The following is a 26,016-nucleotide window of genomic DNA, read 5'->3' as shown; positions in this document are numbered from 1 at the left end:
GCAGTAGGAGATCAGCAGTATCAATGCATGTTCAAATTCACATCAATGCACACACATTTTGTGCACACATATTGTGAATTGGCTCCTAGTAAGACCCTGTCGCCAGGCAATACATTTCAAAAACAAGCTTCCTATATGATTATATTTGCATTTTATGTATTTAACCACCTCCCGCCCACGTTATAGCCGAAAGACAGCTACAGCGTGGGCTCACACTGCGGGAAGGGCATCTATGGACGTCCTACCGTGATCGTGCTCCCTGCACATCCCCGTCACGGATCTGTGATTGCTGTGTCCTTTGGACTAAAGAACTGGCAAATCAGCTTAGGGGATGTCTACACTGATGATCAGGATACTGATCATCAGTGCAGCTTCAACAGTGCCCACAAGTGCTGCCAATCATTGCTTCCAATCGGTACCCATCAGTGCTGCCTATCAGTGGCCACCAGTGATGCCTATGAGTGCCCATCAGTGCCATCTATTGGTGCTGCGTATCAATACCCATCGGTGCTGCCTCAGTACCTATTTTTGCAGCCTATCAGTGCAGCCTCATCAGCGCAAATCAGTGAAGGAGAAATGTTACTTATTTACAAAACTGTATAACAGAAACGAAGAAAAACTTATATTTTTTTTCAAAATTGTTGATTTTTTAAATTTGTTTAGCAAAAAAGAAAAAAACACAGGGGTGATTAAGACCCCTTTCACACTGGGAAACTTTTCAGACATTTTAGCGATAAAAATAGCACCTGTAAAGCACCTCTCAAGACACCCCATTGTGAAAGCTCGAGTGTTATCACACTGGGGCGGTGCGCTTGCAGGACAGGAAAATAATTCCTGCAAGCAGCTTCTTTGGGACAGTGGGGGAGCGGTGTATACACCGCCCCTGCCCTGCCGAAAAAAAGGGTTAATGGCGCTCGTGCTTCGGCAGCGCTGCAACACGGGCACTATTAGCCCTTTCTTTGGGTGCTAGCGGGGGCTAAAAGTGCCCTGCTAGCGGCTGAAAAGCATCGCTATAACAGCGGTAAAGCGCCGTGAAAACTAGCGGCGCTTTACCGATAACCCCCGAAACTGCCCCATTGTGAAAGGGGTATAAATACCGGCAAAAGAAAGCTCTATCTGTCTAAAAGAAATGATAAAAATCTAGTTTGGGTACAGCGTTACATGACCGCGCAATTGTCATTCAAAGTGTGACAGCACTGAAAGCTGAAAATTTACCTGGGCAGGAAGGTGGTTAAAGTGCCTGGTAAGCAAATGGGTAAGTCCTGTTATTTACCTGTAAAAGACATCTTTGTGTATTTGTGTACACATCCAAAAGACTGCTGTTGGGTGCCACCATCTTGGATGTGATGTCAGCAGCCCCAGCAGACTCAGAGCAAGTGGCACCCTACAATACCCCTCTTTTCTCCTCCCCTGGGCTGCATAAAAGTTACTTTGGGGGATAAAGGGGGGGGGGAGCTGGGCCTGCACAGACAGAAATTAGACACTCCTAGAGGAGAGACATGCAAGAAGAGACTAGTCAAATCTTCTAGCAAGTTCAGAAGTACATTGCAGGAGAATGAAAAATAATTAATGGAAAGGAAAAAAAGCCTCAAGAAGCATTTAAAATACTTTTTTCCCCTATGCTTTTACTTGCAATTTTTTTAAATTAGTGACTGGGACTTTTTTAAAACAATGCAAACCACTGCTACGTTATGTTTGGGTGGAGGAAAGAGGGTGGAGGGTTCATCATTGTATTACACATACGCACACATACGCATAGTTCAAGGTTCTCCTTATAATATACTATATTTAAAATAATATATAAAAACAATTCACAAATAAATAAAAAGTTGCATTTTTTTACAGTACATTATGCAAAGTGACTCATGGCAGCCAATATGAATGGACTTTGCTAAAGTCAGACCAGTCCAGATGAATTCCGACACTTTGTTTAGTTTCTGCCTTTTGCCTCTTTGCTCTGTTAAGTGAATAGTCCCCATTGTGTTCTATGGATATCGGGGAGACTATAACGCAGTACTACATTCTCTCCCTGCCACAGACTCTAAAAGATACCAAAGTGAGAAGTGTATTGGTGCAGGATAACCGGTTATAGGACGTCCCTCTGGCTGTGTTGCAGGATCTGGATAAGTCCACAGCTGGAGAATTACCCAAGAGAGGCACCAAGCAAGGTCCAGGTGGGTGAACAATTCTGAATATAAAGGGATTTCTGAAAGCTGTAGACAAAATTTTGAGCTACTACCTATAATCAGGCAGAGTCAGGAGAGGGCGCTGTGCAGTGGGGGTGTAGCTAGGACAGGAGCCTCTACTGACTCTGCCTTGGCTGAGGACTATACTGGTAAAGCGACTCTCCTGATGTAATCAGCAGAGTTCCGCTGTCAGTGTCAGCACCCCGCTCTGTAGGAACCCTGACAGAAGTGGTCATTTTTGCATCCTTCACCACTGTGTGTACAAGATCAATCCATCTCATCTTGAGAAATGGAGGGAGGGGCACTTTGGCTTTTTCGCCAAGGGTACCAGAGGACCTTGCCCCGACACTGCCATTGCCTGTTCCTTATACAGTTGCACTAGAAAGAGCACCAAACAAACGATCCACAAATTCAACATTGATTTATTGGTTCAGTAAATGACCATGAAAAGGAGAACAAACATCCAATGCGTTTCGGAGGACCATAGATCTCCCCTTGCTCATGACTATAAGACACATGTAAAAACATATCAATTATGACATTTTTTAACTTGGTACTTGGTTAAGTTTACTAATAAAGCATAAAAAATGTGCACACCCGATGTCACCATGGTTGCCATGGGACCTCAGCCGGGCACTGCTGTTGCCTATTCTTTATAAAGTTGCGCTAGAAAGAATGGCAAACAAAGGATCCAATAGTTCAACATCGATGTATTAGTTCAGTAAATAACTATGGAAAGGACAGCCAACACGTTTTGGAAAACCATGGGACCTCCTTCCACAGGGCCACAGGACAGATGTAAAAACATAATTTGAATTCTCAAATTATTTAGGTTGGTACTAGGGTACATCAGCTCAAAAATTCCCACACCCAGTTTTTACCTTGGGTGTCAGAGGACCATAACCAGCATTGCCGTTCCCTACTCCTTACTCTCCAAACTGTGGCCTGTGGGCCAAATGTGGCTCTTTGCCTGCCTTTATCCGGCCCTTGGAGATTCCTCACATTATTTCTTTCACTGACTGATAGGGCACTATTCCTCCCACTGACACCAATGATAGAGCACTATTCCTCCCACTGACACCAATGATGGGGCACTATTCCTCCCAATGACACCAATGATGGGGCACTATTCCTCCCAATGACACCAATGATAGGGCACTATTCCTCCCACTGACACCAATTATGGAGCACTATTCCTCCCAATGACACCAATGATGGAGCACTATTCCTCCCAATGACACCAATAATGGGGTACTATTCCTCCCAATGACACCAATGATGGGGTACTATTCCTCTCAATGACACCAATGATGGGGCACTATTCCTCCCAATGATACTAATGATGGAGCTCTATTTTTCCCACTGACACCAATGATGGAGCACTATTCCTCCCACTGACACCAATGATGGAGCACTATTCCTCCCAATGACACCAATGATGGGGCACTATTCCTCCCACTGATACCAATGATGGAGCACTATTCCTCCCACTGACACCAATAAAGGAGCACTATTCCTCCCACTGACACCAATGATGGAGCACTATTCCTCCCAATGACACCAATAATGGGGAACTATTCCTCCCAATGACACCAATGATGGAGCACTATTCCTCCCAATGACACCAATGATGGAGCACTATGCCTCCCAATGACACCAATGATGGGGCACTATTCCTCCCAATGACACCAATGATAGAGCACTATTCCTCCCACTGACACCAATGATAGAGCACTATTCCTCCCACTGACACCAATGATGGAGCACTATTCCTCCCAATGATGGATCACTGTTCTCCAACTGACACTGACACCAATGATGGGGAACTATTACTCTCACTGACACCGATGATGGGGAACTATTCCTCCCACTGACATCAATGATGGGGAACTATTACTCTCACTGACACCGATGATGGGGAACTATTCCTCCCACTGACATCAATGATGGGGAACTATTCCTCCCACTGACATCAATGATGGGGAACTATTACTCTCACTGACGCCGCTAATGGGGAACTATTCCTCCCACTGACATCAATGATGGGGAACTATTACTCTCACTGACACCGATGATGGGGAACTATTCCTCCCACTGACATCAATGATGGGGAACTATTACTCTCACTGACACCGATGATGGGGAACTATTCCTCCCACTGACATCAATGATGGGGAACTATTCCTCCCACTGAGACTGATGATGGGGCACTATTCTCCAACAAATGATGGGGTATTAATACTTCCACTGACCTTAATGATAGGGCATTATTCCTATCATTAATACTCATTATGGGGTGCAATTCTGCTTCCTACAAACCACAGACACTATGTTATTTTTTAAAAACCAAATTTTTTTTATTCTCACTGACCACAGTCCGCCCCCCCCCCCCCCTAAAGTCTGAAGGACAGTAAACTGGCCACTTGTTTGAAAAGTTTAAAGACCCCTGCCTTATACAGTTTGCACTGCAGGGAGCGCCAACCAAATGATCCAAGAATCCAGTATTGATTTATTGGTTCAGTAAATGACCATAGAAAGGACAACAAACAGTGAATGTAATTGGGGGGTCCATGGACCTTCCCCTTCCTCGGAGACAAACATATGAATTCTCAAATTATTTAAAGTTCATCTTTTCCCCAAAAAATGAAAAGGTGAACTAACACCATACACCCTCATCACCCCCAATCCCTGCTGCACTTACCTTCGTGGATGGCTAGCTTTTACTGCCCACACAGAAAGTGCAGGGGTCTGGGGATTTCTAAGCCATGGTCTTCTTCTGGGATGGATCAAAAGCGATTCTGATTGGTCTCTTGCTGGCAAGAGACTGCCTTGACCCGTTGTAATCGCTTTGATCTGTCCTGGCATCCATAATGTAGGAAAGAGAAGAAGACCTTGATTTTCAAAGTTTTGGACCATTGTATTGGCTGTGCGGGTAGTGAAGGCTAATCATCCACAGAGGTAAGTGCAGTGGGAACAGGGGGGGATGGAAAGGATGTACGGTGTAAGTTAATCTTGTTAGTTTTTGTGAAAAGGTGAACTTGCACTTTAAAAATGGTACTTGTGTGGGTTAAAGTGGTTGTAAAGGCTGAAGGTAAAAAACTTCTGCGCAGCCCTTCATGGTCGCCCCCCCCCCCCCCCCCGACAATACTTACCCAGTCCCCAGCTCGATCCAGCTATGTGCACAAGAGCAGTGGCTCTCCCAGGTCTCGCCCTCCTTATTGGCTAAGACAGCCGCAGGAGCCATTGAGGGAGCAGGGCCAGTGAGGAGGGGCGGGGTGGGGCCGAGGTGCGCTCTGTGTGTCTTATGGACACAGAGATGGCTCGGGAGCAAGCAGATATGAGTCTCCCCATAGTAAGCCGCTTGCTAAGGGGGCACTCGGCAAGGGGGAGCAGAGCCGGGACAAGGGATGGGCAGGAGGAGCAGCTGACCTGGGCACTGTGGTATCATGTGAGATGGGCGGGCACTGTGAAGAGATTGGAGGGGAGGGGATTTGTGTTGGAAGGGGCAATTTGGATGGGAGGGGGTGTCAGGCGGTAGGAAACTGTTCTAGGAGGGGACATTTCGGGGGGGGGGGGTGCTAGAAGAGGTGATTTAGGGGCTCTGTGTAGGGAGGGAGAATGGGGGAAATGGGGGAAGAGGATTTGTGGTAGGAGAGGGAATGGGGGAGTTTTGTGCTAGAAGAGGTGATGTAGTGTGTGTGTGGGGGGGGGGGGATTGTGCTAATAGGGATAATTTAGGAGGATTTTTGCTAGGAGGGTAAATTTGGGGATTGGGGGGGATTTGGGTTGGGAGAAGGATTTGGAGTGGGGGAAAATGTTAGTGGTAGAGAATTTATAGCATAGCATGAATCTATCCATGGCCATCGCTGCCATCCCTTATTTAGGCATCCGCCCCTTTTAGGATGCCAGGCATCTGAATTATAGCAGCAGGGTGTTTGTTTTTTTAAGCACCTGATTAGAGCCATAGGCTCTAGTAGGCTTCAAAATATGTGGGATCGTGGCGCAGAGCATTGCGTCATGAGCCCACCCAGGTGTTACAACAGTGAGTCAATATTTGCTGTTGTAACACTGATCCTCACTCCAGTCCAATCAGAAGCAGGTGTAAGACCTGTTTTTTGATTAGCCGCCGAGAAGGAGGGAGGAAACGGAAGCCAGAGCCGGCGCCTTTGGAGAGCAGGAGACCGTCGGAAATCGAGCCCGCGGGCATGGTCATGCTGTAAGCAACTGCTAGCCCCATCAATTAAAGAGGACGTATAGGTACGCCCATTTGCCCACCGCTGCCATTGTGCCAACGTATATTGGCGTGCAGTGGTCAGCAAGTGGTTAAAAGTAGGGATGCACCGAAATTTCGGCCGCCGAAACATATCGACCGAAAATGCCCTTTTCGGCAATTTGCCGAAAGAGAAAAACGGCCGATAATGGAGCCGAAAATGGGGCGTGGCCGGGGTGGGGGCAGGGCTCCGCCCCCGCCCCCGCCCCTGGCAACGCCCATCATGGGGGGTGTATAGCGCAGGAGAGCCGCCTCCGCCGCCTGTTTGATCACAGTGCCGGGAACATCACAGCTTTCATTTCAATAGCTGTGTGTTCCCGGCCGCGCGCCGTCACACACAGCCCCTCCCCCTTGTCCGGGCACTTAGATAGACAGATCATCCGCAGGATTGGACGGATGATCTGTCTATCAAAGTGCCCGGACAAGGGGGAGGGGCTGTGTGTGACGGCGTGCGGCCGGGAACACACAGCTATTGAAATGAAAGCTGTGATGTTCCCGGCGCTGTGATCAAACAGGCGGCGGAGGCGGCTCTCTTCCCTGCACAGGCTGGCTGCAAAATAGCACACAGGCACACTGGCTGCAAAATGGGACACACTGGCTGCAAAATGAGACACACTGGCTGCAAAATGGGACACACTGGCTGCAAAATGAGACACACTGGCTGCAAAATGGGACACACTGGCTGCAAAATGAGACACACTGGCTGCAATGAGACACACTGGCTGCAATGGGGCACAGGCACACTGGCTGCAATGGGGGACACTGGCCTGCAATGGGGGATGCCTCTTGTACCGTGTCCCCTGTCTCTGACCATCTCCTGTACCATGTTCCCAGTCTCTGACCATCTCCTTTACCATGTCCCCAGTCTCTGACCACCTCCTGAACCATGCCAGCAGTCTCTGACCACCTCCTGAACCATGCCAGCAGTCTCTGACCACCTCCTGAACCATGCCAGCAGTCTCTGACCACTTCCTGAACCATGCATGCAGTCTCTGACCACCTCCTGAACCATGCATGCAGTCTCTGACCACCCCCTTACCATGTTGCCAGTCTCTGACCACCTCCTGTACCATGTCGCCAGTCTCTGACCACCTCCTGTACCATGTCCCCAGTCTCTGACCACCTCCTGTACCATGTCCCCAGTCTCTGACCACCTCCTATATAAAAATATTTTTTAAAAACAGTCATTTTCGGTATCGGTGCTGTTTCAGTATCGGTTTCGGTTTTCGGCCTAGTGTATTTTTCATTTTCAGTATCGGTTTCGGCACCAAAAAACCCATTCGGTGCATCCCTAGTTAAAAGACAAAAAAAAAAAAAAAACAAGAACCTTTAGTGTCGGTTCACACAAGTCGCCTGGCAAGTTGCGTCCGTTCTATACTATGGAACTGTTCTAATAGAAGCGACTCAAGTCACTCCGAAAAAGGTTCCTGTACTACTTTTGCAAGCCGCCGCTGAAGTCATGTGCAGATCGCCTTGCAAAGTCGCGCTGCCCCTGTGTGAACCGCAACTTAATATCACCTTACCTTGTAAGTGTAATTATAGGTATAAAAAAAAAAACACCCAATTTCACCTTGGCTACTGGTGGACCTATTCCTATTCCTTGTCCTATGATGTAGCCCACTCAGGCGTAATGGATAGCAGATGCATTATTGTTACTCTTTTTCCCCAGAGAATCCAAATCTCCATCAGCTCCTGCTGTGCTGTCCCAATAAATATGATAATGATCACAAAATAACATACCGCAAAAACTTCAGGACACTAAAGCTTTCACTTCATTCTGACAAACAATGCTGTGACAAATAAAATCTTTTTTATTCTAGTACAAGAAAACCTTGTACTAGAAAGCCTCCGAAAGAAAGTACAAACAGTAAAAGCAATTACGCAACAATGCACACATGACAAATACACAAAGGAAAACAAGAAAATAAACACAAATACAAAAAAAACCTCTAAATTAAATAAACTACTCTTCATACAACCTGCAAACTCACACCTCCTTACACCAAGAAACAGAAAAGAATAGATTTTCTTCATCAAGGTAACTCAATAAGCAAAATTCCGAGCTTCCGTTTCATTGAAATCTCGCCAACGGTTGTGAAATCAATCACTGCGCTCATCTCTATTCATAAGGAAGTAACAGCAAAATCAATAACGGAACTTATAAAGGGTCGGATGCTTATGTCACAACAGAGAGTATACATGATTGTAGTTATTAAAGATCAGTAAGGGGGCATTTAGATCAGTGGAATTAAAGTGACATCTATGACGTTATACAAATCTATGGAAGTAATGTAATACCCTATGGCACATACACTGTATTGTCAAAAGTACTGGGACACCTGCCTTTACACACACATGAACTTTAATGGCATCCCAGTCTTAGTCTGTAGGGTTCAATATTGAGTTGGCCCACTCTTTGCAGCTATAACAGCTTCAACTGTTCTGGGAAGGCTGTCCACAAGGTTTATGAGTGTGTCTATGGGAATGTTTGACCATTCTTCCTGAAGCATATTTGCGAGGTCAGGCACTGATGTTGGATGAGAAGGCCTGGCTTGCAGTCTCCGCTCTAATTCATCCCAAAGGTGTTCTATCGGGTTGAGGTCAGGACTCTGTACCTATGCAGGCCAGTTAAAGAGGAGGTCCACCCTAAAGTGGACCTTCCGCTCATTGGAACCCTCCCCCCCTCCGGCGCCACAATTGGCACCTTTCACTCGCGCATGCGCAGTAGGGAACCGGGAAATGAAGCCGAAAGGCTCCACTTCCTGATTCCCATACCGAAGATGGCGGCAGCAGCACCCAAGAGACGATCGAGAGATCGGCTTCGGGTGCCGACATCGTGGGCGTGCTGGGCGGGTAAGGCCGCGTACACACGGGCGGATTGTCTGCCCAACTTAGTCCGCTGAACCGTGTTTTAGCGGACAATCCGCTCGTGTGTGGGCTTCAGCGGACTTTTTCAGCAGACAATCTGACGGACTTAGTCTTTCGGAATTTCCGTAATTTTGTCCGTCCAAACTTGGTTTTGTCCGTCCAAACTTGGTTTCAGCGGACAGTCCGCTCGTGTGTAGGCAAGTTGGACGGACTAAGTATGGCGCATGCTCAGAAAGGATTTACACGGCCGAAGGTTGCATTGCAGTGTATTGGACGTCGTTTTTCTAGTCCCGTCGTACGTGCTGTACACGTCATCGCGCAAGTTTTCAGCGGACTGTCTGTTCATCGTGTGTGGTCAAGTCCGTTCATTCAAAAGTTGAACGGACTGTCTGTCGGATTGTCTGACGAACTTAGTTGGGCAGACAATCCGCCCGTGTGTACGCGGCCTAAGTGTGATTATTTTAAAAGTCAGCAGCTGCAGTATTTGTAGCTGCTAGCTTTAAAAAAAAAAAAAACGGCGGACTCCCGCTTTAAGTTCCTCCACCCCAAACTCACTCATCCATGTCTTTATGGACCTTGCTTTGTGCACTGGTGCGCAGTCATGTTGGCACAGGAAGAGGCCATCCCCAAACTGGATAAATGGTATCCCTGCGCCACTCAAATTAAACTTATACAGTACTGCTGCAAACACTGAAGGTAATATAAGAACCCTAGTATAAATATTCACTCCTTGATTATTTCCCGCCTTGACTACTGCAACTCTCTCCTTAAGGTTGGATTCACACCTATGCAGTTTTGGTGCTTTTTGCATTTTTCAGATTTGCACTACAGTTCATTTAACATGGTTTCCTATGGAACACGTTCTGTAGTGCAAAATGCAAAAATCACTAAAAATGCATAGGTGTGAATCCAGCCTAATGGCCTGCCCTTACACAGGCTATCCCCCCTTCAGTCTATTATGAATTGTGCTGCTAGACTAGTACACCTCACTAACCGATCTGCGACTGCCGCCCCTCTCTGCCAATCCCTTCACTGGCTTCCCCTACTCCACCGTGTAAAATTCAAAATGCTAACCATAACAGACAAGGCCATTCACAGCATTGACCTCATCTACATCACCAACCTCATCTGCAGATATCGTCCCCTCCGCTCCTCCCAGGACCTCCTGCTCTCTAGCTCCCTTGTTACTTCCTCCCATGCTCAACTTCAAGACTTCTCCAGAGCCTCTCCCATCTTCTGGAACTCTCTGCCCCAGTCTGTCCAATCAGCCCCTACCCTGTCCACCTTTAGGGGATCCCAGAAAACTCATTTATTCAGGGAAGCCTATCCCACACCCACCTAACAACTGTCCCCAAGCCACCCCCATCAAATCATTCTCTGCAGCTATTACCTTTTGTACCACCACCCCCTTCCTTTAGAATGTAAGCTCTATGAGCAAGGCCCTCCTGTACCTTTTGTATTGTACTGTACTGTAATTGTGTTCTCCCCCCTATACATTGTAAAGCACTGCGTAAACTGTTGGCGCTATATAAATCGTGTATAATAATAATAAATATAAGATAAAAGATAGTGCTGGGCTGGAATCAATGAAACAATACAGTAAAATTATGCAAAATAAACTGACCAAGTGCAAAAGTACCAAATACACATAGATGGAGGCAATTCCTGTAACAAATCAACAATAGGTGTCCCCAATTGTTGGTAGAAAACGAATGGTATACAATGAGGAAAGATATCACATACTGTCCTTTTTCTTCTCAGGTGTAAGGCAATAATGGTCTCAAGAAGCACAAAAAAGTCCATATAAGTACTGTATACATGCGGAATCTTCTTTACATAAAATACGAACAAGTGAATTAAAGTACTAATACATACGTGATAGACTTAAGTATAAAGTGTGGGATAAATTGTGACTTTATAACTTCAGTGCAAAAAAACATATAAAGTTCTGGTGAGCACTCTCTAGAATGGAGGGAGAATAACTGGTGACTTCCTGTCTTCAGTGCAACGTGATGTATAGGTGTCCCCTTACCTTACTGCTGTAAGGTAACAGCATATAAGTATGTCTTTATGGGTGACCAATATGTTCTCTGTGGATCTAGATGTCTGGCAACCTCTGCTGATATGTATGTGTGTCTGCAATCAGAGTCCCTTTTGCCAAGCGCGGCTCATTAGTGGGCGTGGGGAGATGTAAAGGGAAGAACAGGAGGGATGCTCGACGGTGTAGTATTTTTAAAGGATTTATTGAAAACAGCAAAATAAAACAAGGTGCTCACATTTAAAATATGTGGAAAAGCCCATTTGTGAGGTCAGGCACTGATGTTGGACGGGAAGGCCTGGCTCGCAGTCTCCACTCTAATTCATCCCAAAGGTGTTCTAATTCATTTTGTCTTTTCCACATATTTTAAATCTGAGTACCTTGTCTAATTTTGCTTCCCAGCCCGCTCCTTAGCAACCAACTATATACAGTGTGTTTAACCTCTTCAATACCGGGTACTTTCAACCCCTTCCTGCCCAGGCCAATTTTCAGCTTTTAGCGATGTCACAATTTGAATGACAATTGCACTGTACCCAAATTACATTTTTATAATTTGTTCTGACAAATAGAGCTTTCCATTGGTGGAATTGAATCACTATTGGGTTTTAAATGTTTTGCTAAAAAAAAAGGAAAAAGACCAAAAATTGGGGAAAAAATTAAAGTTTTTCTACATTTCTGTAAATTTTCTTTATAAATAAGTAATTTTTCTCCTTCACTGATGTGCGCTGATGAGGCTGCACTGATGGGCACTGATAGGCTGCACTGATGGGCACTGATGTGGTGGCACTAATGGGCACTGATGAGGAGGCACTAATATGCTGCACTGATGGGCACTAATAGGTGGTACTGATTGGCAGCACTGGTGGGCACTGATAGGGGTCAATGATGGGCAGTAATGGGCACCGATAGGTGACACTGATGAGCAGGCACTGAAAAGCAGCACTGATTGGTGTCACTGATGGGCACAGACTGGCATCCCTTGCTGGGCACTGTTGGGGCTGCACTGTAATCAGGGCCCTGATTACCTGTACAGTGTCCCCGCACTATGGGCGTGCAATGGCAGTGACACTGGGGTGACGGCACTGATAGGCTGCACTGATGGGCACTGATGAGGTTGCACTAATGGGCACTGATGAGGAGGCACTAATATGCTGCACTGATGGGCACTGATAGGTGGCACTGATGGGCAGCACTGATATGGGTCAATGATGGGCAGTAATGGGCACTGATGAGCAGGCACTGGTGGGCACTGAAAGGCAGCACTGATTGGTGTCACTGATGGGCACAGACTGGCATCTCTTGCTGGGCACTGTTGGAGCTGCAGTGTAATCAGTGCCCTGATTACCTGTACAGTCTCCCCGCACTATGGGCGTGCGAGGGCAGTGACACTGGGGCGACGTCCCCCAGAAGGAGAGGAGATCCCACCCATCGTCATTCACATGCGATCAGCTGTGGCTGAACACAGGCAATCACATGGGTAAATGGCCATGTCATTGGCTCTTTACCGGAATAGGGTAAAAGAGAAAAAAAATGAGAGAGTAAAAAAAACATAAAACGCATGAAAACTGTATGCAAATATGCATGAAAAACAAGGGTTTAAAAAATGCAAAACGTGCCTGAAAAACACATCAAGCGCAGCCTGCATAGATGTGAACCTAGATTTAAAGCTTAGAGAAAGCTGCCCGAAGCTTGCTAAAAGCTTGCTGTTCACGCTGCCCTTATACAAGTCGAAGCCGGTGTGACACTGACCTATAGGCTGGATGAAGGAATCTATTTGATTTTTTACATTTGAACCCAAAGGCTGAATGCAAAAAAATGGAATTGTGTATGGCCAGCATTAGCACCCAAAATGTCACCTACAGTGCAGTGGTGTGAGCAGGACATATTTTAAATGATGTACCTTTGTGGTTTGTGTAGTTTGCTGCATGCTATGGATGAGAATTTAGGTTGCCAAATAGCTTAAAGCGATATTAAACCCAAAACTAAAAATGTAATGTAGCAAGTTCTCTGACCTAGTCCAGTCTAATGAGAACTTTTCCAGCCAGAGATAGCCGACATCCTTCTGTATGTGGTGGGTTGTGAGGCATAGTGGGTGCAAGGTGGACAAAGTTATTGGGCGCCAGGCACTTCTTGGATGTATTTCTCTTAATCTTTTTTCTATTTTTGGAAAAAAAAGGTTAGGGCCAGGACACCCTTAAATAGTTGTAGATTCAATTGGCAGACTCCGAGACTTCAATAGGAAGACAGCTGTGCAGGGAAAGGCCCCAGCAAGGCACCACGTCTGCACATGTAGGATTGCTGTCTCCTATGGCAACAGTTCCTAACTCAAACGTAACAGTTCCTTCAGCTTCACTGCAACTGCCTCTTGTAGTTCTTCAACACTGAGCTCCCGGTCTCTCACTAGGCCCCTGGATTCAGTAACTCTGAATCCCTTGATCTCCTCCAATATTTGCAGTGGTATCGTCCTCAAGCGTCACCCACCCTTCCCTGCTGGGTCCCTAGCTTGGCACTCCAGATACTTCTACAGCTTCTCCCCTGATGACCAGCTCGTCCCTGGCTTGACCCACAAAGCTGCTCCGCAAGCGTCTTCTCCACTGGTTGGGTCCCTGACTTGATCACCATTTGAAGTTTCCCGATTCTTCAACGTGCCCATTTGAGAATGTTGTTCTGGTTCTTGCCTCTGTTACTCACTGTGGTCCCTGGTAAAGGTGGTTGGTCCCTTAGTGGTGACAGCTTCCCCTCTACCTCCGATCACTGACAGTTTCTCCGGCCGGCAGAACCATCACTTCTGGTTGGACTGCAAGCCGCAATCCCAACTCTGTACTGTTCTCTCACTTCTGGATAGGCCCTCACACAGCCTAGCAGCCAGATGCCCCCGGGATAGGCCCAATCTATAGCCTAGCAGCCTGGGGCACACGACACACATCCACCCAGACAGCTGTTTGGGTGGCACAGAACACAGATCTCCTGACCTCACCAAATATATAGGCTCTCCCAGCAGGCCAAGGGATTCCTGAAAACCCCTGCCCATTGGCTGAGATACCCCATATACGCATAACCCAACCTTGGGTTGCCCTTCTTGTATCTAGTACCACCAAGTACCCGGGCACCTGGTGGTAGAAGAGACAAGTGCAACAAGGCCAAACTTAGGAAGAAATCAATGGATCTCTAACAATTGACCAGGGTAACTACTCCTGGCAAGTAAAATTGTGAGAAGCTCCCTGACTAAGCTCCAGGGCTCTACAGTAATATATTGCAGCTCACCAGTCATTAGATGTGGGGGCTTCATTCTTTTTTAGGCTTTTCCCCTCTGTCTTCACCTGGTTATCTGGTCAGTAACACGCCTCCTGTGTTAGAGCACCCCCACTCTGGATGGAAGAGCACACAGCAGCATTGGAGCACAGCATTATCAGTCTGGGGGTGGGGGCAGTATTAGATGCACTAGCAGATTTTGATATACTAACACATCGAATCCACACTCCAGCTCACAATGTATTATTAGTGAAAGCAAACAGTTTTTTTCCCTTTTGAAAATAGAAGGTTTTACAGGAATAAATAAAAGCTGATCATTGTAATTTTTGTCTTATCCATGTAAACTGATATATTCTGCTGGGGGGGAATGTTCTTTTGAAAAACAACGGATTTACTGACCGGATAAAAAAAAAGCGAATGCAGCCATTAAATCTAAGAATTAATAAGCTGCTATACAATGTTTGCTTTTGGCTTTAATACTGCTTTAACCCATTCATGATCAGACACAATAAAAGCTTACATGCCAAGACCAAAGTTAGCAATGGCAGTTGGTTAGCCTTCCTGTACTTTATGACTAATTTGCCAGTCTGACAGCGGCATTGTGTGTGAGGACTTAGAAAGGAATATTGTGGTCACGAAGCTCAGGGACATGTATGAGGTTTGCAACAATATCAATTTATTTTTTTACTTTTTTTGTCAAGAAAATGTTTTATTGAGCATCAGGATAAGTGGAACATCTCTGCAGAGTGGCACAATCTCATGTCAATGATAGAACAAGCTTACAGAATAGGAAGGTTATAGTAACAATGTAACTCAAGAGATGTATAGTTAAAGATTATAAGAACGTTAGCCCGCATTAGGGTGGATTTAATAAAGGGAAATAGACGGAGCACTTAGAAAGTACCCGGGGGTTGAATCGAGCCCGCCAGGCCAAGTATTGTGACCCTTGCATCCATGGCTTTTGTCTAGCTAGAACCTGTTTGAAAAAAAAGCTTTTGAGACCGGGGGGGGAGAGATGTGGGCTGTGGAGGGAGTTGTGTACAAAGGTGGCGGCAGGGCCATCTTTAATTTTGATTGGGCCCTGGGCAAACATTTTCTTGGGGAGTGGAGCTCCCGGCCCTCTATACTGGCTGGGGAATACAGAGGTCCGGGGGCGGGGCCGGGAGCTCCACTGACGCTCCCACTCCGATCACTGGCTCTCATTACAGCCGCTCTGTTCCGAGCATACAGGCTGCACGGGGGCGGGGTCAGAGCATCAGTGGAGCTCCCGGCTCCGCCCCCTCTCAGCTGGCTAGCACGGGAATACAGCCTCCGGTCCCGTGTCCTCTGCGCACTCTGCAAAACCTTCATCGGGGCCCCAATTCGCGGGTAGCAATGCGGGCCCACCTACAAACATTGGGCCCAGGGCAAGTGCCCCGTTTGCCCTGTGCTAAAGACGGCCCAGGGTGGCGGTTGGGGGAGAGTGGTGCTGAGGTCACAGCCAAGGAGCAATATAATTGTGATGTGGACAGCCTGTGAACCCTGCACACTGTGCATAGCGCACTCATCAACTCTGCACTCTCTACATAGCACACCCCTGAACTCTGCCCTCTGTACGCGGCGTGCCCTAAACTTTGCACTCTGTATGTAGCACACCCCTGAACTCTGCATTCTGTACATAGCACAACCCTGAACTCGGCATTCTGTACATAGCACAACCCTGAACTCTGCATTCTGTACATAGCACAACCCTGAACGCTGCACTCTGTACATAGCACAACCCTGAACTCTGCCCTCTGTACATAGCACAACCCTGAACTCTGCACTCTGTACATAGCACAACCCTGAACTCTGCACTCTGTACATACCACAACCCTGAACTCTGCATTCTGTACATAGCACAACCCTGAACTCTGCATTCTGTACATAGCACAACCCTGAACTCTGCACTCTGTACATAGCACACCCTTGAACTCTGTACGTAGCGTGCCCCTAAACTCTGCACTCTGTATGTAGCACACCCCTGAACTCTGCATTCTGTATCTAGCACATCCATGAACTCTGCACTCTTTACATAGTACACCCTTGAACTCTGCACTCTGTACATAGCACAGCCCTGAGTTCTGCACTCTGTACATAGCGCACCCCTGAACACTGCACGCTGTACATAGCGGACCCCTGAACTCTGCACTCTGTACATAGAACAGCCCTGAACTCTGCACTCTTTACATAGTACATCCCTGACTCTGCACTCTGTACATAGCACATGCATGAACTCTGCACTCTTTAAATAGTACACCCTTGAACTCTGCATTCTGTACATAGCACAACCCTGAACTCTGCATTCTGTACATAGCACAACCCTGAACTCTGCATTCTGTACATAGCACACCCCTGAACACTGCAATCTGTACATAGCACACCCTTGAACTCTGTACGTAGCGTGCCACTAAACTCTGCACTCTGTACCTAGCACATCCATGAACTCTGCACTCTTTACATAGTACACCTTTGAACTCTGCACTCTGTACATAGCACACCCCTGAACTCTGCACTCTGTACGTAGCGCACCCCTGAACACTGCATTCTGTACATAGCACACCTCTGAACTCTGCACTCTGTACATAGCACACCCCTGAATTCTGCATTCTGTACATAGCACACGCCTGAACTCTGCACTCTGTACATAGCACACCCCTGAACTCTGCACTCTTTACGTAGTACACCCTTGAACTCTGCACTCTGCCCTCTGTACGTGGTATGCCCTAAACTCTGCACTCTGTATGTAGCACACCCCTAAACTCTGCATTCTGTACATAGCACAACCCTGAACTCTGCATTCTGTACATAGCACACCCCTGAACTCTGCACTCTGTACGTAGCACACCCCTGAACTCTGAATTCTGTACATAGCATACCCCCGAACTCTGCACTCTGTACATAGCACATCCCTGAACTCTGCACTCTTTACGTAGTACACCCTTGAACTCTGCACTCTGTACGTAACATACCCCTGAACTCTGCACTTTGTACGTAGCACACCCCTGAACTCTGCACTCGTTACGAATCACACCCCTAAACTCTGCACTCATTACAAAGCGCACCCCTGAACTCTGCACTCCAAACATAGCACCCTTTACATTGTACACCCTTGAACTATGCACTCTTTACATAGCACACCCCTGAACTCTGCACTCTGTACATAGCACACCCCTGAACTCTGCCCTCTGTACGTGGCGTGCCCTAAACTCTGCACTCTGTATGTAGCACACCCCTGAACTCTGCATTCTGTACATAGCACACCCCTGAACTCTGCATTCTGTACATAGCACACCCCTGAACTCTGCACTCTGTACATAGCACACCCCTGAACTCTGCCCTCTGTACATGGCGTGCCCTAAACTCTGCACTCTGTATGTAGCACACCCCTGAACTCTGCATTCTGTACATAGCACAACCCTGAACTCTGCATTCTGTACATAGCACACCCCTGAACTCTGCACTCTGTACATAGCACACCCTTGAACTCTGTATGTAGCGTGCCCCCTAAACTCTGCACTCTGTATGTAGCACACCCCTGAACTCTGCATTCTGTACCTAGCACATCCATGAACTCTGCACTTTTTACATAGTACACCCTTGAACTCTGCACTCAGTACATAGCACACCCCTAAACTCTGCACTCTGTACGTAGCACACCCCTGAACGCTGCATTCTGTACATAGCACACCTCTGAACTCTGCACTCTGTACCTAGCACACCCATGACTTCTGCACTCTTTACGTAGTACACCCTTGAACTCTGCACTCTGTACGTAACACACCCCTGAACTCTGCACTTTGTACGTAACACACCCCTGAACTCTGAACTCGTTATGAATCACACCCCTGAACTCTGCACTCATTATGAAGCGCACCCCTGAACTCTGCACTCCGAACATAGCACCCTTTACATTGTACACCCTTGAACTATACACTCTTTACATAGCACACCCCTGAACTCTGCCTTCTGTATGTGGCGTGCCCTAAGCTCTGCACTCTGTATGTAGCACACCCCTGAACTCTGCATTCTGTACATAGCACACCCCTGAACTCTGCACTCTGTACATAGCACACCCTTGAACTCTGTACGTAGCATGCCCCTAAACTCTGCACTCTGTATGTAGCACACCCCTGAACTCTGCATTCTGTACCTAGCACATCCATGAACTCTGCACTCTTTACATAGTACACCCCTGAATTCTGCACTCTGTACATAGCGTACCCCTGAACACTGCACGCTGTACATAGCGGACCCCTGAACTCTGCACTCTGCACATAACACACGCCTGAAGTCTGCGCTCTTTACATAGTACACCCCTGAACTCTGCACTCTGTACATAACACACCCCTGAACTCTGCGCTCTTTACGTAGTACACCCCTGAACTCTGCACTCTGTACATAGCACATGCCTCAACTCTACATTCTTTATGTAGTACACCCCTGAACTCTGCACTCTGTACGTAGCACACCCCTGAATCACTGGTGCAATGGTCTATTTATTTATTTTAAATAGCATTCCTTAAAACTTTATTCTTTAAACTAGAGCATTTATAGGGTGGAATGCATCAAAGTTTACCATTATGGCTAGGCATTCCTGCCAATTTTCATCTTTAAGATCAGATGTCTCTTTTTACTAAAGTAAAGGAGTCTTTTGTATCTTAAAGCAGTATTAACTCCCCCCCCCAAAAAAAATGAAAAAAGAAAGAAAACCAATACCACCACCAAGGACTGGTAAGCTGCAATATATTAAATTTTTGTTTTTGTGTTTGTAATAAGTTTTGTCTTAGAAATTATTATCCTGTTATAAACATTACCAATAAAATGTTAACAATAACCTTTGTAACAAATTGCAATAGTGGATGTTCTATAATAGTAAGTGATATTTGTTGGAAACAAGCTCTAAAGGCATGAGTTGGGCATAGTGATAAAGCCTACCTCCAGAGACCCAAGTAGCTTGCAACTGCACAAATGAGTGAAGAGCACCATCTTCCAATAGTTGACCAAGAAACCGCAGACCTCCAATATATCACACACCAAAGCTTATAGAGTTCTGGGAGGTTCAATTTTTCCTACAAGGTGTGTGATAGTCCTAGTCTGATATACAGGGGTTGGACAAAAATATGGAAACACTACATGGATTTGCAGGGGTGAAAGTGACGACATGTTTCGCATTGAAAGCAGAAGAGATGTAACATTCTTTTCCTCCCGCTGTGTGATGAGACATCTAGCTGACAGGTGGGAAGCCTCACTTTCGTCATTTACTGCGTGTGCTGCTAGTAATATGGAGTCATGGCAGAGTTTACTGAGTTTCAAAGAGGGCAAATTAGTAGTGCCCGCTTAGCTGGTGCCTCTGTGACTAAAGTTGCCAATTTATTTGCGGTGTCGCGAGGTACAGTACCAAAAGATATGACAACATATACAGTTTCCCGGTAAACGTCGTCATATAAGCATAAACTCGGTCGACATAGTTAACTGAGCGAAAGAGACAAAAGGACATTGCACAGGGTTGTGACCTGGATTTTTGCATGAAGAGTGGTATCAGACTTCATTATCCATCATGCAGGCCGTCTTGGATGCCAAAGACAGTCCAAGGCAGTTTTGTTTCCATAATTTTGTCCAACCCCTGTAGCACACACTATAGGGGTTGGACAAAATTATGAAAAACAAAACTGTGACCTAATATGGTTTTGTGTTGGATCATCTTTGGCATCCATGTTTTTGCTCAGGTCCATATTTGTAGATGTAGTTGAAAAAGAGAAAACGACAAAGGTCTTTCTGTTTCACCCTTAACCGGTACGTCGGCAGAATGGTTTGGCTGGGCAAATGGGCATACCTGTACGTCCCTTTAAATTTGCCGCCGTGCCATCGTGTGAGTCGGGCCGCATGTCCCGCGGACTCAAACGCCGCAGGGATACCCACGATCGCCTCGCGGAGAGGAAGAACGGAGAAAAGCTAATGTAAACAAGCATCTCCCCGTTCTCCCTAGTGACAGTGTCACTCATCTCTGCTCCCTGTGATCGGGAGCAGAGATCAGTGACGTGTCACACGTAGCCATGCCCCCCCCCCCCCCCAAAGTAAGAAACACTCCCCAGGATATGCTTACACTGCCCCCTAGTGGTTAATACCTTCACTGCTAGTGTCATTTACACAGGAATCAGTGCATTTGTATAGCAGTGATTGCTGTATAAATGACAATGGTCCCAAAAATGTGTCAAAAATGTCCGATGTGTCCACCATAATGTCGCAGTCACAATAAAAATCGCTGATCACCGCCATTACTAGTAAAAAAAAATATTAATAAAAATGCCATAAAACTATCCCCTATTTTGTAACCACTTTTGCGCAAACCAATCAATAAGCGCTTATGGCAATTTTTTTTTTTAACCAAAAATATGTACAAGAATATGTATCGACCTAAACTGAGGGAAAAAACTTTTTTTTAGATATTTTTGGGGGATATTTATTATAGCAAATGTAAAAAATAATGCGTTTCATTCAAAATTGTCGCTCTTTTTGTTTATAGTGCAAAAAATAAAAAACACAGATGTGATCAAATACCACCAAAAGAAAGTTCTATTTGTGGGGAAAAAAATACATCAATTTTGTTTGGGAGTCACGTCGCACGACCGCGCAATTGTCAGTTAAAGCGACGCAGTGCCGAATCGCAAAAAGTCTTTGGCCAGCAAAATGGTCCGGGGCTTAAGTGGTTAAGGAGATTATAAAGCAATAGTTTGGGGCTTGTTCTGACAAATAGACCAGTAGTTGTGGTTTGAAAACTGACAGGTGGACCTCAATGGACCGCTGGTGTGAAAGGGGCTTTTACATTGAAAGAGTTGAAAGAGAGGTACACAGTGCTAGTGAGAATAAATTCATTTTTCTGTCTGGTAATTATAAGGCCCCAGTATCTAAAAGGGTCAATTTGCATGTATATAAAGACCTGAGACTGACTGGTATCGTCCACATAATAAATAACCTTCACCTCCGAATGTGTTGCTTTAAGGCTAATATTTAGAGGGTGACAGCGGGTTCTGACAAGTAGGAGTTCAGTAGCTATGGCATACATATGTCTGGGGGATGAAGGCGTCATCAGTCGGGGGGTGGGGGTGATGAAAGTGGTCCTATGTCTTGGGGATGCAAGTATTTAGAATCTGAGGAGTACAGGTGTCATCGGTCTGGGGGGTACAAGGTGTCATCAACAAAGGGGGGTACAGGTGTCATCAATATAGGGGGTACAGGTGTCATCAATATAGGGGGGTACGGGTGTCATCAATATAGGGAGTACGGGTGTTATTGGTTTGGGTGGATATGTGTCATCTGTACAGGGGGGCACAGGTGTCATCAATATAGAGGGGTACAGGTTTGGGTGCTACAGGTGTCAACAATCACGGGGGGTTCAAGTGGTTGTTAGTCTGGGGAATACAGCTGTCATTAGTCTGGGGGGTACAGCCAGGTATCCTAAATATGAGGGTCTGGAATGCTCACCGGTCTGGTGCCTGCCCAATCTGATGCCCCCTCATCTGGTGCCCACCTGATCTGATGCTCCGTGGTCTGGTACTTGTCTGATCTGATGCCCCCTCTTCTGCTGCCCACCTGATCTGATGCTCCCTGGTCTGGTACTTGTCTGATCTGATGCTCCCTAGTCTGGTACTTGTCTGATCTGATGCCCCCCTCGTCTGGTGCCCACCTGATCTGATACTCCCTGGTCTGGTACTTGTCTGATCTGATGCTCCCTGGTCTGGTACTTGTCTGATCTGATGCCCCTTCGTCTGGTGCCCACCTGATCTGATGCTCCCTGGTCTGGTGCTTGTCTGATCTGATGCCCCCACGTTTGGTGTCCCCAGCTTATCTCGTGTTCCTGGTCTTCTTCGTGCCTGAAGTGATGCCCCCGGTCTGGTACCCCCTATCTCTGGTCTATAACTAATAATTGTCTTAGAAATGCTGAAAGCAGGAAGGTGACATTGTTAGAATCTTGTAGAGCTTCTTAGTTTCTTGGTGAACTTCCTCTTGCTCTGCAGAACTTTCCTCTCCTCCCTGAGCCTCCTCTGTGACATTTGATGGGGAAATTATCTATTAGCCACAGGAAATAATTATAACCTGTCAGTGACCCCAGCCCTCAGCATAATCGGGGTCACCACAGCTCTGGGCCATTAACTGATGAGAGAAGACAATCGACTCTGATGTAACCTTCTACTTGTTTCTCTTTTCAGTAACTTTTATATAATTTTTGATTTCTTCATTTCGTGACGAGATTTTAATAAATTGCCCTCCTCTATAGACACAGTACGTGAGCAAGATCATTGAGGACATATTCTTTATCATTTACAGTATTTTGTAGTATTTTCATCAGCACAGACATTTTTCTGTAGCTAAGCAACAATTCCTTGGGTCTCCAGCAGAATAACTTAGAAGAGAAGGAATGGTATCATGGATTTATCATACCGGGAAACTTTGAAAACTTAAAGAGGTTGTAAAAGCAAAAGGTTTTTTACCTTATTGCCGCGTACACACGATTGAATTGTCCAGCGGACTGAGTCCGCCGGACCGCATTAAGCCAATTCGATCGTGTGTGGGCTCCAGCGGACTTTTTTATCGTAAAGTCCGGCGGACTTAGAAAGTAGTTAGGATTTGGCTTTCAGCGGACAATCCGTTCGTCAGTGTGCTAGTCCAGCGGACTAAGAATGATGCATGCTCAGAAGCAAGTATGAGAAGGAAGCTATTGGCTACTGGCTATTGAACTTCCTTTTTCTAGTCCCGTCGTACGTGCTGTACGTCATCGCGATAGAAATCGCCGGACTTTCGGAGTGTCCGTGTGTGGCCAAGTCCGTTCGTTAGAAAGTCCGGCGGATTGTTTGCCGGATTATTTGCTGGACTAAGTCTGCTGGACAATTTGATCGTGCGTACGCAGCATAATACATTCTCTGCATTCTTGCATTAGGGAAAAAAACCTTCTTTGATCAGCTCCCCTAAATATTTGAGCCAGATCTCGATCCAGTGCTGCTTCCAAAAGCAGCAGCACTGCTCTCTCTCTCCTCACAGGACTCAGTGAGAGCAGCGGGAGCCATCGCCCATTGCATTATTACAAAAATAAAAATCCCAACAAAAGTTCCTTGTTGTAAATCCATAGTCCATTGCGATGGCCGCAGCCCGGCAACTCACCGGAGAAAAAGAACTCCAAAGAAACGGTGCATACGACCGATCCTGACAGTACACATAGCTGATGACAGCTCTGAGATCTATCATTTGGTTATATAATAGAATAGAACCAGGATAGTGGTGACATCATTAACTAAATATAGCCATGGATATGTCTGGTCAATGTCATTGCCAAAATGTGGCCAATGGCATCACCTTTGCTTAAAAGGGCCAGGGATTCCCAGTGACATCAGTTGTTCCAGCAATGCAGTGGGTACTTACATCCTCGGCTTCCTTCGAATTATTTGATTTTTGGCTCCTGCAGTACAGGGGGCTGAATGGGCAGTAGTGCAGGTGTTTGGCCGATTGCCAAAATTCTGAATTGTTGACTCATCCCTAGTCTTCAGTATAAAGCTGGTGGACATATGGGTGACTCCGAAAAATGTCACAGCTTGGTTTTGGACATTATAAGCAGGTCCCCCAATAGGAGGGTACAGGCCGTAATCCCATACTGTGCCCCATCCCCATGGGGTTAGCAGGTGGGCTCTGGGCCAGCAGGGGATGCCTGTGGGTGTCTCTAGTGTACCAATGTAGCATCCATGCCTTGATTTCCATTGGAACCTAAGCTCCCCCTTTCATAGCTGCCTGGTGGAATGGTGGAGCTAAGGCTGTGAATCCAGGAAAGGAGGTGGACGAGCAGAGATCCACAGCATTGTCAAAACTCATCCAATGAAAAAGTTGGAGAGGGGCCCTGTACAGGCCCCTTTGATTTCTAATATTGGCCCTGAAAATAACTTTGTGTTTATTTCTGCTTAGGTTTCCCCTTGACCTCCATCCATTCCCTGGCAGCAGCAGCCATGTCCCTTTCTGCGTCAACATGACATTATAAATGTGGAACAGAATTTTCCCCAATGCTGTAAAGTGGCCGAGTTCAGTGCCAGCAATTACATTCAATTAAAATGATTTGGAAAAGATTTACTCTCGTTATTAAATATAATCTTCAGCTGAAATGTTTTAGATGGCAGTAAATGGCTTTGATACGGCGCTGGGGTTTTCTCGCTGGTGATGGAGCTATATATTAGCAGCTTGGATATTGCATCGCACTCCATAATGAGACCTAGATTAATACCTAGAGCGCCCGCAACTAACGGGAGACCATACAACGGGTTTCCAATGAGTTGCTTCCTAAGCTGTTATTGAAACATTCACCTAAAAGCCACTTTGTTCTGAATTTCACATTTTGTACCTGCTTGCTGTCCTATATTGTGATTCATGTACTATATATAGAAGTGAAGATTGTCCCTGTGTTGGATATCTGTATATCAGGCAATTTATTCAGCATCTGTGCAAAACTAATGAGATAACAGCAATTAGCAGCATGCAGAGTCTGCCGCTGGGAGAGGATCAGCAAAGTACAATCACTGTTCAGAGCTGCTGAGCTAAAGGTAGAGGAAAAACTACATACAGGCTCTTGGATGAAAATGGGGAATTGTCTACAAATGGTAGAAACAGAGAAACCAGTCAGAGAAATGTGCAGTTAATATGCAGTTAATGGGGGTTATTTACGAAAGGCAAATCCACTTTGCACTATAAGTGCAAACTACAAGTGAAAGTGCAATTGGAAGTGCAGTCACTGTAAATCTGAGGGGTAGATCTGAAATGAGTGAAATGCTCTGCTGATTTTATTATCCTATCATGTGCAAGCTAAAATGCTCTTTTTTATTTCCCTTGCATGTCCCCCTCGGTTCTACAGCGACTTTACTTCCAAGTGCACTTTCAGTGCAACTTTAAGTGCACTTTGCACTTGTAGTGCAAAGTGGATTTGCCTTTAGTAAATAACCCCCATTATGTCCATGTTAATAAGGTTAGACAGTTGCAACAGGTTATGGGGTTCATGAGGTTTAGTCCTATCTGAAAATAACACACACTACCCAGAACTAGCTAAGGTAAAATATGGCACGAGGTGGAAACTCTATGGCAGCCTTTCTCAACCCTTTCAACACAGAGGAACCCTTGAAATAGTTCCTTGGTCTTGGGGGAACCCCTGCTAAATATTTGAAATCTACAACTCATGATACATTAGTGTGATGGTCAGTGGGGATAATGGTCCTTACAATCCTCCTTACAGATTGCTAAAAAGATCAATGGTGTCAGTGGGAACTTATCTGAGAGGCAGAAATTTCCCAATGCTGAAGGAACCCCTAGCAACCTCTGGAGGAACCCTGGAGTTATACGGAACCCTGGTTGAG

The sequence above is a fragment of the Lithobates pipiens genome, unplaced genomic scaffold (assembly GCF_037356315.1).
Source record: "Lithobates pipiens isolate NorthernLeopardFrog02 unplaced genomic scaffold, aLitPip1_a1.2 Scaffold_27, whole genome shotgun sequence".
NCBI classification, from domain to species: Eukaryota; Metazoa; Chordata; class Amphibia; order Anura; family Ranidae; genus Lithobates; species Lithobates pipiens.
Note: the sequence above shows the minus strand (reverse complement) of the source record.